Source organism: Rhinoderma darwinii, chromosome 1 (genome assembly GCF_050947455.1).
Source record: "Rhinoderma darwinii isolate aRhiDar2 chromosome 1, aRhiDar2.hap1, whole genome shotgun sequence".
NCBI classification, from domain to species: Eukaryota; Metazoa; Chordata; class Amphibia; order Anura; family Rhinodermatidae; genus Rhinoderma; species Rhinoderma darwinii.
The window spans coordinates 706355-724539 of record NC_134687.1 but is presented as its reverse complement, the minus strand read 5'-3'; the positions used below and the strand labels follow the sequence as shown (position 1 = coordinate 724539).

At 45.6% G+C, this 18185-nt stretch overlaps 2 protein-coding genes across 3 annotated transcripts in view; both read right to left on the bottom strand.

Moving 5' to 3' along the window:
* LOC142748047 (uncharacterized) overlaps window positions 1-18185 on the bottom strand; it is a 245301-nt gene that overhangs the window by 24005 nt on the left and 203111 nt on the right. The gene's annotated exons all lie outside the window — the stretch shown is intronic.
* The window catches only part of LOC142748068 (gastrula zinc finger protein XlCGF66.1-like), a 128810-nt gene that overhangs the window by 7005 nt on the left and 103620 nt on the right, over window positions 1-18185 (bottom strand). The window lies entirely within an intron of this gene.

Here is an 18185-nt window from a genome sequence, read left to right as displayed (position 1 = left end):
GCTCCCGCCCTCTGTCTATTTATACCTGCCTTTCCTGTTCCTCCTTTGCTTGTGATTCTTCTCGTGTGGTTTCCTTGCCCAGCTACAGCTTCTGACTATTTGATCCTGCGCCATACTGACCCTGGCTTACTGACTACTCTCCTGCTCTGCGTTTGGTACCTCGTGCACTCCTGGTTTTGACTCGGCTCGTTCACCATTCTTGTTGCTCACGGTGTTGCCGTGGGCAACTGCCCCTTTCCCTTTGCTTTGTGTTCCCTTGTCTGTTTGTCTCGTGCACTTACTGAGCGTAGGGACCGCCGCCAAGTTGTACCCCGTAGCCTAGGGCGGGTCGTTGCAAGTAGGCAGGGACAGAGTGGCGGGTAGATTAGGGCTCACTTGTCCGTTTCCCTACCCCCGTCATTACAGCAACAAGGAGGAGGCAACACGGAGGGGGCAACAAGGAGGAGGCAAAAAGAGGGGGCAACAAGAGGGGGCAACAAGGAGGAGGCAACAAGAGGAGGCAACACGGAGGAAGCAACAAGGAGGAGGAAACACGAGGGGGCAACAAGGAGGAAACAACAAGAGGGGGTAACAAGGAGGAGGCAACAAGAGGGGGCAACAAGAGGGGGCAACAAGGAGGAGGCAACAAGGAGGAGGCAACAAGAGGAGGCAACAAGGAGGAGGCAACAAGGAGGAGGCAACAAGGAGGAGGCAACAAGGAGGAGGCAACAAGAGGGGGCAACAAGGAGGAGGCAACAAGAGGGGGCAACAAGGAGGAGGCAACAAGGAGGCAACAAGGAGGAGGCAACAAGGAGGAGGCAACAAGGAGGAGGCAACAAGGAGGAGGCAACAAGGAGGGGGCAACAAGAGGCTGCCATCTTCTACTTACAACTGAACCATTAATCAAATACGTCACCATTTTGTTTTCATGCAGAATCATTGAATGAATTTTTATCTCCAAAAGAAAAGCCCCGGGCGTGCTGTTTCACCATAGGAGGCCGCAGTTATTTTAGCCTCTCTGAGCCCGGCATCCGCGCTGCAAGTTTACTCCTATTCTCTATTTTTTCCCATCCTCCATGGCCACATCACTTTGGTCATCTGATGGGCATGAGTGGTTGGGAGAAGAAGCGCCGGAGTCCCTGAGCCGACCCTGCCTCACTCTCCTGTATCTCAGATTGTGCGTTCTACTGACGAAGCATATGGCTGTTTGTGCAAGTCACTATGCCATTTGCGGTTTCCAACTGTATGGGATTTCAGCATAATTGAATATAAAGTGGCCAACTCCTGTCCCAGCGTTCATCGCTATCCACTTATATAGGGGCTATTTAGTGATTTATGGGACTCTTTGGGCAACACATTTTTTCTGCACAGACTAGCCCCTATAGAAACAGATAGTGCTGGTTTATGGGCTGACCTCTAAAGTAAAATGGGGGAACTTACTATTTTACTTTGTCAATAGAGATCAGAATAAATTGGAGAACCATCAGTTTCTATAGGGGAAATAAGTCCATAAATGTGCGTGCTCTATCCATCTGATGCAGCCCTATCAGGTAAATGTAATTCCTCCTTTCTTCACTACAGACCGTCATAGCCACGCGGCGGGAGGAGGAATCATGTGTTGATATAGAAAACTTCTCCCAGTGACCGCTTACTGGACTGTGCAGACACCAGGGAGCAACGGCATCCGATGCGGCCACAATATAAGCAGGGCACCATTGATTGGCGAGAGATTTTCTTTTAGTAATTGTGGTGCGTGCCACTCTTTATATAAAATAATGGGGTTTAACTTAAAGGGGGGGGGGGAGAATCAAGCACTGGGACCCCCACCAATCACTGAGGCAAAGTGTCAGTAGCGCGCTGGGGATTGATGTGCCGCTTTGTTTCCGTTTGCCTTTCCTTAGAGCAGAAAGTCTATGAGTCCGTTCACCGCCTGCTCGGAATCCGAGGAAAGTCGATTAGAAATGAAGCAGCACAGAACTCACCAGAACGCTTCTGTAGCTTTGTTTTATAAATATGTGGGGGTCTCAGTGTTCGGACCCCCACGAATCAAAACTTTAGTTTCCCTTTAATAAAGTAATACACTCGTGATTCATGTGTATATTACTTTATCGTATTACATAAATGCAGCTGTTCCTAAAAGCAGGTCTGACACGTCACCTATGAAATGCTGCCCTACTGTTACTTACGGTAACAAGATCCGACTCCAATGTCGTTTTTAGTTTCTTTTAGCAAAAAACAAAAAGATTAAAAAAAAAAAAAAGAAGGAGAATAGACTATAAATGGCCCAAAATGTGTTTGATAAATATTTAGATGGTTTTTAGGCCATTTCCCCAGCCCTACTTCTAGCAGTGTACAGACTCCAAACATGAATCTGCAGCAAATGAAAGAGTCCAATGTTACATTAAAGTCCAGCCAAAGCAAAAACGCAATCAGATCTGCCGCCAATGTAAACGCCACGGACACAAACCGAGAAGACTCAAACAAGTAAATGTGAAAAACAGAAGTTGGATCCAGCGCTGATGGGTATAAAAAGGAAACATTTTCCAAGTTTTATTGAAAGTTGTAAAAGTAGAAAACAGCAGGGTATTTTCCTCCATACAAGGGGGTGATCAGAAAATCATGCCAAAATCATGCCTACGCGTTTCAGACGCTTCCTGCGTCCTTACTCATGGCTGGTAATGAAGATCTGACATGTGTGGCTGGAGCTTTATATGCGGATAAGCATGAAGTGTTGATTGCGTTCCAGAAGGGTAACAAGATCCGACTCCAATGCCTAGTTGTGTATAATGAAAATAATTAAAACGTGTAAATTGCAGAAACCGGAAGGGCTCCTTCCTCTTGGTCTCAGCTGTCCATGTGTGTATACAACGTATAACCCACATGTGTAATAGAACTGCAAAATCCCACGAGATCACAAGCAGCTATTCCCGCGCATGCGTACTAGATCACATATAGTGCGGCGGCCATCTTGGCAAAAAATTACTATCTTAATTTCACGCATGCGCAGTGTGTATTCCACTATGTAGAGGCCATTTTACTACCTGGAAGAAAATCTATCTTACAGGAACAAGATCCAATAGGAGAAATAGTCCAAAAAAGGGGGGTTTTTATCCAGGGGCATTTACCAGCCGGGAACACTTCGTGTAGGGTCAATGATGTATCCATGTGATGATGTCTGTATTTTAACAGTGCACTTTGTCTTTGTGCAATCCATTTTATATTGTATTATGTCTCAATCACTGCTTGATTTCAATTGGGCTTTGCAAGCCTTCATATACCTATGACCTGATGTGTGTTTTTATGCTTGAAAAAGGTCCTGTTGAACTGAAACGTCGCACCGGTGAATAAACAGCTGATGCTTTTTTGGAAGTGCTGCCTCTGTTCATGTCTGCTTGACACCAAGGACCGTGGACCAGGTCCAATTGGGGCGTGCACCCACCTGCAGTCCAGTGCTGTGGAAACTTTTCGTTTTGTAGTATCAATTAGAAGACTAGTTCTCGTTTCAATCGTTTTTATTGGTATTTGTAAGAAAACAAAAGAACAGTATTGCATCCAGACATTGCAATGTCATCAGAACAGTAAAACCATCTCTACACAAAGAGTAAGTGTTAAGGCAGTCGCGGTTGAAGAGACGTCACGGTATCACAACAAAGAAAAGGAATAAACAAAAAGAAAACATCTTTATCATCCATATCATCATAGCAGACTGTCATTCCCCATACCGGGGAGTAATAGTGACATCAAGACCGTAGTGAGCAAGCGCGTCACGTAGCATAATACACACTACGGGACCATGGATTCCATACTAGTGAGAATTTGTGAAATGAGGAGTTGCTCAAGGATATGATTTTTTCATATACATAGGTCGTGTTAATTAGTGTAATCAGTTCTCCCAATAACGGAGCAGCGATCTCCTTCCAGTGGCGAGTCACCACCAGTTTAGCAATGACCAGAATTTTACAAATTAAACACCGTAGTGTTACAGGAAATGAACGCATATCTAGAAACAGCAGGGCCAATTGAGGGGACTGGGGGATATGACATTTGGAGACTGTGGACACGAGGTCAAAAACCTGAGACCAGTATGTGATAAGTTTGGAACATGCCCATAACTTATGATAGAGAGCGCCAGTATGGCCACAGCTCCTCCAACATAATGGGGACGACTCAGGGAACATTTTATGAAGTCTATCTGGAGTGTAGTACCAACGCAGAGAAGTTTTCACAGCAGCTTCTATATGTTGAACACAAGGTGAGGCTATATAAATTAATTTAAATGCATCCACCCACGCCTCCTCTGAAAAGGAGCGCCCCAAGTCTCTCTCCCAGGACCGGAGGGGATGTGATTTAGAAAAAAGTGAGTGTGAATGTAGCATATTATACACGAGTCTCCAGCCCCTGCTACATTTAGAGAGATATCCAAACACTTTAAAAAGACATACAGCATCAAAGTTATTGTAAGTCGTAACACGGTCTCTGATCTGGAGATATTTGAAGAAATCTGAAACAGGTCCAGAGTATTGAGATGTTCAAAACTCACTAAGCGATTATCCTTAAACAAATGTGAGGCATTAGCAATGCCTTTCAGAGACCACAACGATAACGATAAATTGGGGACAATCATCGAAAAAATATCAATGGGAATGTAGAACTTTAATAGTGGGCGATGTTCAGTAGACGTGCGTTGCAAGAAAGACCAACACTGCAGAGTCGCCTGAGTTAACGGGGATAATGAGTGGAGAGACGGAAGGTCCCAAAAGGTCAAAAACAAGGCGGTTTTTAGGCTTATCGGAGACATGTATGAGGATTCTATTTGAAGCCAGTGGATATTTTGATCATCATGCCACCAATCTGTAATTTGCGCCACAAGGGTGGCAGTATAGTAACTATGAATGTTTGGGACACTCAATCCACCCAACGTTTTGTCACGAGACAGTATGTGTCGGGAGATACTGGGCTTGCATTCAGAGCAAATAAAGCGGGAAAGGTTTTTTTGGGCCACCACGAAAAATTTGGAGGGCAATCTAATTGGGAGGGTATGAAATAAGTACAATAGCCTTGGTAAAAGAAGATTCGGCATGAATGGATTGAAGAACAGGTTCATAATTAACTTTGTATAGGTCACGGAAGGAAGATGTAATGGTGATGCCTAAGTATTGAATACCATCCAATCTCCAGTCAAAGGGGTATTTTGTTTTTAGGAAATATAATGTATCAGAGTCTAAATGTAGAGGTAACATCTGGGATTTCTGAGTGTTCAGCTTGTAATAAGAGAGTTTACCAAAGGAGTTAATAACATCCAAAAGTGAGGCAAGCGAAATGACTGGCTGGGAGAGGGAAAGAATAATATCATCCGTGTACAATGAGATGGTAGGTGTTCTGTGTCCAATTTTTATGCCATGAATTAAGCTATGCAGTTTGATATGTTGGGCCAGGGGTTCCATAGAAAGGATAAATATTATTGGGGACAAGGGACAGCCCTGACGAGTACTATTGGATATAAAGTCCTGAGAGAGGACACCATTGGTGTACACTCTAGCTGAAGGGGGCAGAGTAAAGAGCCTGAATGGCGGTTAGGATGTTACCATCAAACCCCATTTTTTGGAGGGTCGAAAAAGCATACGACCAATTAATGCAGTTAAACGCTTTTTCTGCGTCTAGTGCTAACAGTGTCGCTGGCCCTTTAGATGTTTCGATATCGTGTAGTAAATTCAAGACACGGCGGGTATTGTCAGACACTTGTCGGCCCTTAATGAAAACTACTTGATCACTGCTTATTAAAGCTAATATAGGAGTAAGTCTATTGACTATTGTCACGGTACGAGGTGTGAACCCACTGGGCCGTACCGCGTAGCGGGATGGCAGCTGGCCAAACCGGTAAGTACACAGTTCGATAGTTCAGCGAGAGTACCTGAGGCAATCGTAGGCAGTGGCGAGACGGGCACGTTCAGGACCAGGCGGCGGGAAGTCATCCGGTGAGGCGTAGCAGGGCAGCGTAGGCTGTAGCACAGCACGGCAAGTAGCACAGCACGGCAATAGCACTAGGAAGCATGGAAGCAGGATACGGAATACCGGATACAGGAGCAAGGTACACTGGGAGGCTGGAAGACACTGGGAGACCATAAGCAAGACGAACAATGGGAAAACTAACAACGCTCTGGCAAAGGGCAAGAGGGCAGAGCCCTTTTTATAGCCCAGGGCATCCTGGGCCAGATTGCAGGTTTTCTGCAAAAACGCGCGCACTGGCCCTTTAAGGCCGTGCACGCGCGGGTGCGCGCCCCCGCCGGAGACACACAGAATCCGGAAGTGAGTGACGGCGCCTGCCTGGGGGACGACGCTGCAGGGAGGTAAGCTGTCCATGGCCACGGCCGTCGGGGTTAACGATCGAACGATGGGCCGTGGCCATAGACGTTACAACTATCAACTTAGCGTAGAGTTTGAGATCGGAGTTAAGCAGCGAAATGGGCCGAAAATTTTGAGGGGCGTCAGTGGATTTCCCCGGTTTGGGTATCGTAACAATCAATGCCGATTGATTCTCCCTAGGGAAAGAGCCAAGGGACATGGCTTGTTGAAAAAATCTACTCAAATAAGGAACCAGTTGGGAAGCAAAGGTTTTATAATATAAGTTAGTAAGTCCGTCGGAACAAAGAGCCTTTCCCTGCGGAAGGGATTGTATAATTTTCAAAATTTCCGGTTCTGTGATCGGGGTGTTCAGTGTCTGTAGTTGTTCTGGGGAGAGGCTGGGTAATGAGGCAGACTGGAGGAAGTCATGTATGTCAGAGGGAATTGGTCGCTCTACAAAAGGGTCATCTTTAATATTATACAAGGAGGAGTAATATTTACGGAACTGTTCAGCTATGTCTCTAGGATCTAAAATCTTATTTGGAGAATGAGGATTTAGTAGATCTGGTATTCTAGACCTTTGATGTTGGAGCTTGAGGTGTGCAGCCAATAGCTTTCCTGCTTTATTATTTTGGGAGTAAAACTTTTCCTTAGTTTTCCTAAGAGATTTTTCATAGTCTGAAAGAAGGCACATCCTAAGAAGTTGTCTGAGAAGCAGCAGCTGTGAGGCCTGGGATTCTGTAGGAGTAGATTTGTTCTTATTATCTAGACGGCGAATTGCATCCATCAGAGACGAAACTTCCGCCAACCTCTGTTTTTTAACCATATGACCTAGTCTGATAAAGGTACCTCTGATACAGGCTTCATGAGCGTTCCATAGGGATGTAATTCTGACATCTGGTGTGTCATTATTTGTGCAGTAGTCCGCAATATCTGTTCCTAAGGTAAATCTATGTGTGGGATGGGAGAGGAGAAAGGGGCTGGATCTCCACAAGTATGTAGGAGGGGCGTTATAAGCTTCCATAAGAGTCCGTGTGATAGGCGCATGGTCCGACCAGCAGACATCCCCTATAATCGTGGACTCAACTAGGAAGAGAGAATCCCTATCTACCAGGAACATATCCAGTCTGGCATAGCTGTTATGTACATGAGAATGATGAGTGAAATCCCTTCCTGAGCTTTGCTGCATGCGCCAGTTATCATGGATTTCTTCCCTCCAGAATAAGTCACCAATAACAGAGTGTGAATGACGGGATCGCGACGTAGAATCCAACTCTGCATCTATTGAATTAAAGTCCCCACACAAGATCAATTTACCCTGTTTGTGCTTGGAGACTAAGCGTATCACCTTGCGTAGGAACTTCAATTGATGTCGGTTGGGGGCATATAATGTAACTATGGTATATTGGACATTGTTAATAGAACACAGCAAAAAAATATATCTGCCATTAGGATCAACTATTACCTCAGACATTTGGAAAGCAACCGTACTTATAAAACGTGTAAAAAAAGTTAAATACATTTTCAGGAGTGTAAAAAAAACACAGAAACAACATTATAAGTTAAAAAAAAACTAGCCCAAAAAAAAAAAAAAAAGTTTCTCATTTTTCCCCAAGCACAATGTAAAAAAAATAAAATAAAAAAAAAATTGGTATCGCTGCGTCCGTAAAAATCCGAACTATTACAATATACCATTTAACTCGCACGGTGAACGCCGTAAAAAATTAAAATAAACACCAATCATTTTTTGGTCTTCTTAGCGTTAACAAAAATTAAATAAAAAAAGTGATAAAAAAAATTCGTATGTACCAAAAAATGCTGCCAAAAAAACTACAGCTCGTCCTGCAAAAAATAAGCCCCCAGACCGCTGAAATTGGTAAAAAATAAAGAAGTTATGACTCTCAGAATGTGGTGAAAAGGGACGATTTTTTTTTTTAACAAATAGTTTTTTCTTTGTAAAAGTTGTAAAACATGAAATTATTTCCTATTTTCTGTTGTCTAAAACCTGGGTGCGTCTTACAGTCAGGTGCGTCATAGTCCGAAAAGTACGGTAGATGGAACTATTTCTGCCTCAGAATGTGTAACCATCGTAGAAACGCATGAGAAGCCAAAAGAAGCAGCATCAGCATACTGAAGAAACACGGAGTGGAATAAAACGGAGCAGCATACTGAAGAAACACGGAGTGGAATCAAACGGAGCAGCATACCGAAGAAACACGGAGTGGAGTCAAACGGAGCAGCATACCGAAGAAACACGGAGTGGAATAAAACGGAGCAGCATACTAAAGTAACACGGAGTGTAGTCAAACGGAGCAGCATACTGAAGAAACACGGAGTGGAATAAAACGGAGCAGCATACTGAAGAAACACGGAGTGGAGTCAAACGGAGCAGCATACTGAAGTAACACGGAGTGGAGTCAAACGGAGCAGCATACTGAAGAAACACGGAGTGGAATCAGACGGAGCAGCATACTGAAGTAACACGGAGTGGAATAAAACGGAGCAGCATACCGAAGAAACACGGAGTGGAGTCAAACGGAGCAGCATACTGAAGAAACACGGAGTGGAGTCAAACGGAGCAGCATACTGAAGAAACACGGAGTGGAATAAAACGGAGCAGCATACTGAAGAAACACGGAGTGGAATAAAACGGAGCAGCATACTGAAGAAAAACGGAGTGGAATAAAACGGAGCAGCATACTGAAGAAACACGGAGTGGAATAAAACGGAGCAGCATACTGAAGTAACACGGAGTGTAGTCAAACGGAGCAGCATACCGAAGAAACACGGAGTGGAATAAAACGGAGCAGCATACTGAAGAAACACGGAGTGGAATAAAACGGAGCAGCATACTGAAGAAAAACGGAGTGGAATAAAACGGAGCAGCATACTGAAGAAACACGGAGTGGAATAAAACGGAGCAGCATACTGAAGTAACACGGAGTGTAGTCAAACGGAGCAGCATACCGAAGAAACACGGAGTGGAATAAAACGGAGCAGCATACCGAAGAAACACGGAGTGGAGTCAAACGGAGCAGCATACTGAAGAAACATGAAGTGGAGTCAAACGGAGCAGCATACTGAAGAAACACGGAGTGGAGTCAAACGGAGCAGCATACTGAAGAAACACGGAGTGGAGTCAAACGGAGCAGCATACCGAAGAAACACGGAGTGGAATAAAACGGAGCAGCATACTGAAGAAACACGGAGTGGAATAAAACGGAGCAGCATACCGAAGAAACACGGAGTGGAGTCAAACGGAGCAGCATACTGAAGAAACATGAAGTGGAGTCAAACGGAGCAGCATACTGAAGAAACACGGAGTGGAGTCAAACGGAGCAGCATACTGAAGAAACACGGAGTGGAGTCAAACGGAGCAGCATACCGAAGAAACACGGAGTGGAATAAAACGGAGCAGCATACTGAAGAAACACGGAGTGGAATAAAACGGAGCAGCATACTGAAGAAACACGGAGTGGAATAAAACGGAGCAGCATACTGAAGTAACACGGAGTGTAGTCAAACGGAGCAGCATACCGAAGAAACACGGAGTGGAATAAAACGGAGCAGCATACTGAAGAAACACGGAGTGGAGTCAAACGGAGCAGCATACTGAAGAAACACGGAGTGGAGTCAAACGGAGCAGCATACTGAAGAAACATGAAGTGGAGTCAAACGGAGCAGCATACTGAAGAAACACGGAGTGGAGTCAAACGGAGCAGCATACTAAAGAAACACGGAGTGGAGTCAAACGGAGCAGCATACTAAAGTAACACGGAGTGTAGTCAAACGGAGCAGCATACTGAAGAAACATGGAGTGGAGTCAAACGGAGCAGCATACTGAAGAAACACGGAGTGGAGTCAAACGGAGCAGCATACTGAAGGAACACGGAGTGGAGTCAAACGGAGCAGCATACTGAAGAAACACGGAGTGGAGTCAAACGGAGCAGCATACTGAAGAAACACGGAGTGGAGTCAAACGGAGCAGCATACTGAAGAAACACGAAGTGGAGTCAAACGGAGCAGCATACCGAAGAAACACGGAGTGGAGTCAAACGGAGCAGCATACTGAAGAAACACGGAGTGGAGTCAAACGGAGCAGCATACCGAAGAAACACGGAGTGGAGTCAAACGGAGCTGGATTCCAGGTGGGAATATTCCCTGATCCAATAAATAGTCCAGCCATAGTACCATAGACGTGTAGATGAGAACACTCAGGAGGTAATCGGTGCGGGTATGGTGAAATTATACAAATTGTGCCGTATCATCACGAAGGGCCCCGGTGCAGGAGGGTTTGATCCTCTGGGTGTTCAGGTAACGGTAATACACCATGTAAAGCCAGATTATATGCAGCATGAAGAAAGTCTTGGAAAATTCAAGGGACCAGCAATATATTTTATATCAGATGCCAAAGTAGCACCAACCGCATGAAACCACGACCCGCTGCATTTACTCCCCCTGCAGAAATTGATGGTTTATTAGGACAAGGCTCATTGGTTGCAGTCACGCTCCTTACTTGGGCCACAACCATTATTTCTGCTTTAAAACCAAATGCTGAAGTCGGGATTATAAATCCACAATTAACAAAGCCCTACAAGAACGTCCAGATCAGACTGGAAGCGGTCAAAGCCTTTATCTAAGCCGTCAATGAGGCAGCCGCCGGTATTTATTTTTTTAAACTCGTTTTATTGAACAATATACAAACCATGCACAGTTCAAATACAAATGTACAAGAGGATATATATCAAAAGACTTGGGTTACATATCACATGCAGCATACAATGCTAACCATACAAACATTCAATTAAATCCAATACAATTTAAACAGCATCATGCGTTAACATTATATTTCTAATGTCTATAAACTGTTGTGAATCATATAGTGTATGTGGGGAGTCACACCAGGGACCCCAAAACCTTAGAGAACTTATTTTCACACCCTCTATTTTTGTACACGATTTTGGCATATGGTAACATGGAGTTTACAGAGCTTTCCATTGTGAAATGGAAGGTGGTCTCGGGCCCATCCATCTAAGAGCTATTGCTTTACGTGCTAGGAATAATACCTCCCTCAAAAATATTCTAGTGTGATGTGTCCAATGCTCTTCAGATACAATTCCAAATAAACAAACCAAGGGCGTAAAAGGGTACCGGCAACTGCAGTACGTCAGATATCAATGCTATCACGTCCGCCCAAAAAGAAGAACTCCAAGGGCATGTCCAGGTCATATTCCAAAAGTCTGCTCTGGAGACGCTACACCTATGGCACTCAGCAGTCGGACATCTACCCATCTTGTGTAGTCGTACAGGAGTCAGATAGCTCTGATGAGTAATGAATAGTGGTGTCATCTCATTATTGGCGGCTGGTGAAACCAGTGTATGTGAGTTTAACATGTCAATCCATATTTCGGAGGATATCTCAGGAATTAAATCCCTCCATCTCGTCTCTACAACCAGCGGTCGCTTTTAACCTAGCCTGAATGAGGAAAGAGTAGATCACCGAGATCAGGCCCCTAGGTCCCTGGGACCTAAAGATTCCAATGAGAGGAAAATCTGAGATATTCCTAGTTCCAGGCGGGTATTGAGTCTGCAAAGCGTGGCAAAGCTGACGGAATTTGAAAAAGGACTCTCTAGGTATATCAAAATCGGACTGCAGCTGCACAAAAGACTTCATATTTCCATCCACATACAAATCCCCAACCCGCTCAACCCCCCGCAGCGTCCAAAACTGAGGGTCCAGGGCATCTGAGACATGAGGCAAAGACGGATTGTGCCACAAGGGAGTTTCAGCTATAATATCCACAAAATTAAGCAATTTCTTGGCAGCCAACCACACCTGCGCCGCCACTCTACGTAGGGGAAGTAAGCTCCTGAACATTGACGTTGAACCCTCCAACACAGGCCACAGATGTGGAACAGCCAAATAAGATGCTAGATAGTGATCGCGATTAGGGAGGACTCCCAGCTCAGTCCAAGAAGTAAGATAGCGAAGCTGTCCCGACAGATAATACAAATAAATATCAGGGAGAGAAGCTCCACCCATAGACTTGGGTCTCTGTAGTGTACGGAGTTTAAGCTTTGATCTACTGGTTCCCCATATAAAGGACGCAAACAGAGCATGAACACTTTTAAAAATAGACATTGGTACAGGCAGTGCAGCATGTTCCAGCATGTACAAACATTTAGGGAGTATAATCATTTTTATGAGATTAATACGACCAGAGACAGCCAGGGGCAATGAGCTCCACAGTTTAAATTTAGCCTTGATATAATCCAGCAGGGGTCGTATATTATTATCTAAATCTGAGCCATGGTGTCTGCAAATCATGATCCCAAGATATTTAAAGCCATCAGTCACCCTAAGCCCACACACTGTAGGCTCCCAGCCCTGGCCCTGCAATGCAAACAGAAAAAATGGGACATAAAGATCATCAAAACCACAAAAAAGGCCATACTCACTAGGTAGGTGGGTGGGTGAAAACCCGTTCCCATCAGGACGCAGACGGGTCAAAGAATGCTGCAGAAGGAGTGTGCATTAAGTAGTGATAGCCACTCCCACTAGTCTTGAGGGGAGTGGCGGACTAAGTGCTCAAAGGTGTGTGATAAATGAGTGTCAGTGTAGTGCTAGGGTGTGAATGGATGGTAAAAAATAAATATGTATGTATGAAAGTGTGTAATAATGTAATAAAAATAAATAAATAAATAAATGTGATGAATAGGGGTCAGTGCTGTGAATAGTACATGGGGTGTCAGTACTATGTGTAATACGTGGAGGGATAATGTGCTGGTCGTCAGGCATGGCGTATCTTGCCGAATAACAGCCTATTTGTAACGCCGCTAGTGTTAGCTAAAGCGGGCTGCTCTGCATTCCAAACCAAACGCCAGCACATCATGCCCTCCCAGCATATAAGACCCGGCTGCGTCCTGAAAAAAAGTGTAGTATACGTAGTAAGAAATATCCATATTTATTTATTTATTTATTTTTATTACATTATTACACACTTTCATACATACATATTTATTTTTTACCATCCATTCACACCCTAGCACTACACTGACACTCATTTATCGCACACCTTTGAGCACTTAGTCCGCCACTCCCCTCAAGACTAGTGGGAGTGGCTATCACTACTTAATGCACACTCCTTCTGCAGCATTCTTTGACCCGTCTGCGTCCTGATGGGAACGGGTTTTCACCCACCCACCTACCTAGTGAGTATGGCCTTTTTTGTGGTTTTGCTGGCCCTGCAATGGCATAAAGTACGATTTGTCCCAATTTATCCGTAGGCCAGAATATCCACCAAATTCGTCGATTAAAGTGATCGCTATGGGTAAAGATTCCTTAGGTTGCTGCATAAAGAGGATCATGTCATCAGCATAAAGGCCTATTTTGTCTATTTTCCCCCCAAATTGAACCCCTTGGTACGAGGCGTCCTGACGTATAAGTAAGGCCAATGGTTCTATGGACATATTGAAGAGTAATGGGGATAACGGGCAGCCCTGCCGTGTGCCTCTAGCAAGTGAAAAATACGGGGATAAGACACCATTAATCAAAATTTGGGCCCTAGGGGATTTATACAATATGGAAACCCACTTTATAAACTGAGGCCCAAAACCAAATCGGCGTAATACCTCTAACAAATATGGCCATTCAATTGAATCGAACGCTTTGGCAGCGTTCAGTGAGGCCACCGCCCAATCCTTGTTCAGAGCTATACCCACTTGTGTCACCACCTGTACTCTCCTAAAGTTATCTGATGTAGATTTCCCGGGCATAAAGCCCGTCTGGTCCGGATGAATAATAGTATGTATGACTGAGTTCAGCCTAGTTGCCAATATCTTGGTGAGAACCTTATAGTCACTGTTTAAAAGCGATATAGGTCTATATGACCCACAGTCTAACGGATCCTTATCCGATTTTAATAATACAACAATAGTCGCATCATTCAGGGATTCAGGTAACTATGCCATCTCCAGCGAATGTGTGAACATTGAATGCATACCAGGGACAACATGTTCTGCGTATTTACAATGTACTTCTATAGGATTACCATTGGGTCCCGGCGATTTACCCTTTGCAAGATCATGGATGGCTCTCGAAACCTCCTCCAAAGTAATATCAGCATCCATGAGCGTTCTATCCGAGTCAGACAGAGTGGGAAATACAATATTATTCAAGAAGGAGTGCAGGTCGGGAGACGTATAGTTAGCCCATGAGGAATATAAATCTCTGTAATACTGTGCAAATCTGTCAGCAATATCAAAGGTATCTATCAGAGCATTCCCATCTACAGAACGTATTTTAAGAATAGAGGGGGATTGAGTATTCTGTTTTACAATATGCGCCAACAATTTACTAGACTGATTTCCTAATTCAAAGTGGGTCTGTTTCATGAAAAAAAAATTCCTGTTCGCTCGGTCCTGTAAATACATCAAATATTGTCGACCAACTTTAAGCCAGTTCTGCCTATTAAGGTCAGATGGATCTGCTACGTACACTCTTTCAAGCTCTGTTCATTGCGCAGCCAGATCTTCCTCCATTTTTGTGGCATTACGTTTTATGTATGAAATAGTAGATTTAAGGCACCCTCTCAGATATGGCTTAAGGGTGTCCCACTTAATACCAATATGTTCAAACAGACTATGATCCTGTAGGAACATTGACAGTTGATCAGTGATCCGATCTTGCAGGCCAATAGCCTTTAATCAAAAAGGGTGAATTTTCCAACCCCTAGGTCTAGGTGGAGTAGGCACGTGAAGATACGTCAAGACAGGTGAGTGATCCGATACACTCCTGGGCTTATATACAACCTGTGGCATTGTTAGGGATCTGCCAGGTACTACGTCTAGGTATACTCCTGGGATTACTCAATCCACACCTGAGGCCAGACCTGTTCGACTGACACCATCTCCCACCAACCAGGGTGGCAGGCTCAGGAGTGGGAGAGCCTATCGCGGCCTGGTCTGTCGGAGTTAGCTCCGCCCCCTGTCCTTTATTACCTGCCGTGTTCTCTTCCTCAGTGCTTGTAATTCTTCTGGATTCCTGGCCTCACTGCTGCTTGCTCCAGCCTGCTTCTGCCGTGCTTCTGCCTTGCTGCAGTTCCGCTTAACCTGCTTTGCTTTGCCCCTGGCTTGCTTCCTTCTCCGTGCTCACCTTGGTATACTCCACTTCATCCTGGTCCTGACTATTCATTCACCGCTCCGTTTCCTCGCGGCGTTCCGTGGCTACTGCCCCTTCCCTTGCGTGTTCCCTATTTGTTCTCCCGTGCACTTAGACAGCGTAGGGACCGCCGCCCAGTTGTACCCCGTCGCCTAGGGTGGGTCATTGCAAGTAGGCAGGGACAGGGCGGTGGGTAGATTAGGGCTCACTTTCCCTTCACCTCCTTCCTGCCATTACATAATTACAAGCCCGTACCTAGTCTACCATTCTCCTACGCTGACGCTATCATGGACCCCCTTGAGACCCTGACCCAGCAGATGCAGGGCCTCTCCCTACAGGTCCAGGCCCTGAGGGTCAACCAGGGTGACGCTGCCTTAGTAGTACCCCTCAACTCACCTCTAGAACCCGACCTCAAGTTACCTGACCGGTTCTCAGGGGACCGTAAGACGTTTCTCTCCTTCCGGGAGAGTTGCAGACTGTATTTCCGCCTAAAACCCCACTCCTCAGGTTCCGAGAACCAGCGGGTGGGTATCATCATATCCCGACTCCAGGAAGGGCCCCAAGAGTGGGCCTTCTCCTTGGCTCCTGACGCCCCTGAACTTTCCTCTGTTGATCGTTTTTTCTCTGCCCTCGGACTCATTTACGACGAGACTGACAGGACTGCTTTAGCCGAGAGTCAGCTGGTGACCTTACGTCAGGGTAGGAGACCGGTTGAGGAATACTGTTCTGATTTTAGAAAGTGGTGCGTAGCTTCTCGGTGGAACGATCCGGCCCTAAGGTGCCAGTTTAGGTTAGGTTTATCTGACGCCCTGAAGGATCTGCTGGTTAGCTACCCCTCTTCTGACTCCCTTGACCAGGTTATGGCCCTAGCAGTACGACTTGACCGACGTCTCAGGGAACGTCAGCTTGAACGTTTCTATGTGCTCCCCTCTGACTTTTCTGCGATCCCCCCCGAGGTCCCGTCTCCTCGCCCCTCCACGGAGGACTCGGAGGTACCTATGCAACTCGGGGCCTCCATGTCCCCTCGACAACGTAGGGAGTTTCGCAGAATGAATGGTCTCTGCTTCTACTGTGGGGACTACAAGCATCTACTGAACACCTGTCCCAGGCGCAAGAATAAGAAGCCGGAAAACTTCCGCGCCTAAGTGATCATCGGGGAGGTCACTTGGGCGCACAGGTATTTCCCGTTAATGTGAAACGCAATAAAATTTTGCTTCCCTTTCAGGTCTCGTTTGCTGGCCGGTCTGCCACGGGCAGTGCTTTCGTGGATTCTGGCTCATCTGCTAATATCATGTCTGTGGAATTTGCTATGTCTCTAAAGATGCCTTTTATTGATTTACCTTATCCTATCCCTGTAGTAGGAATCGACTCAACTCCCCTTGCTAATGGTTATTTTACTCAGCATACTCCTGTTTTTGAACTCCTGGTTGGCTCCATGCATTTGGAGCAGTGCTCTGTACTGGTGATGCAGGGATTATCGTCTGATCTGGTATTAGGTCTTCCCTGGTTGCAGTTGCATAATCCCACGTTTGATTGGAATACTGGGGATCTCACCAAATGGGGTAGTGAATGTCTTATGTCATGTCTTTCTGTTAACTCCATTTCTCCCCGGGAGGAGGTAAACACGCTTCCTGAGTTTGTTCAGGACTTCGCCGATGTGTTTTCTAAGGAGGCCTCCGAGGTGTTGCCCCCTCATAGAGATTACGATTGCGCCATCGATTTGGTGCCTGGTGCCAAGCTTCCTAAGGGTAGGATATTTAATCTTTCATGTCCTGAACGTGAAGCTATGAGGGTGTATATCCAAGAATGCCTGGCCAAGGGTTTCATTCGCCCCTCGACTTCTCCTGTAGGTGCTGGCTTCTTCTTCATGGGGAAGAAGGATGGTGGTCTTAGGCCGTGCATTGATTATCGTAACCTGAATAAGGTCACCGTAAGGAACCAGTACCCACTTCCTTTGATTCCGGATCTTTTTAATCAGGTTCAGGGAGCCCAATGGTTTTCTAAGTTCGATCTACGGGGGGCATATAACCTTATCCGCATCAAAGAGGGGGATGAGTGGAAAACTGCGTTCAACACACCCGAGGGTCATTTCGAATACCTGGTCATGCCCTTTGGGTTGTGTAATGCCCCTGCTGTCTTCCAGAATTTTATTAATGAAATCCTGAGAGATTACCTGGGTAATTTTCTTGTTGTGTACCTTGATGACATACTGGTGTTTTCCAAGGACTGGTCCTCCCACGTGGAGCATGTCAGGAAGGTGCTCCAGGTCCTTCGGGAGAATAATCTGTTTGCTAAGACTGAAAAATGTGTCTTTGGGGTACAGGAGATACCATTTTTAGGGCAAATCCTCACTCCTCATGAATTCCGCATGGACCCTGCCAAGGTTCAGGCTGTGGCGGAATGGGTCCAACCTGCCTCCCTTAAGGCGTTACAGTGTTTTTTAGGGTTCGCCAACTATTACAGGAGATTTATTGCCAACTTCTCGGTCGTCGCTAAGCCTCTTACGGACCTTACTCGCAAGGGTGCTGATGTCCTCCATTGGCCCCCTGAGGCCGTCCAGGCCTTTGAGACCCTCAAGAAGTGCTTTATCTCGGCCCCCGTGCTGATTCAGCCCAACCAAGAGGAGCCATTTATTGTGGAGGTTGACGCATCTGAGGTGAGAGTGGGGGCCGTCTTGTCCCAGGGTACCAGCTCCCTCACCCAT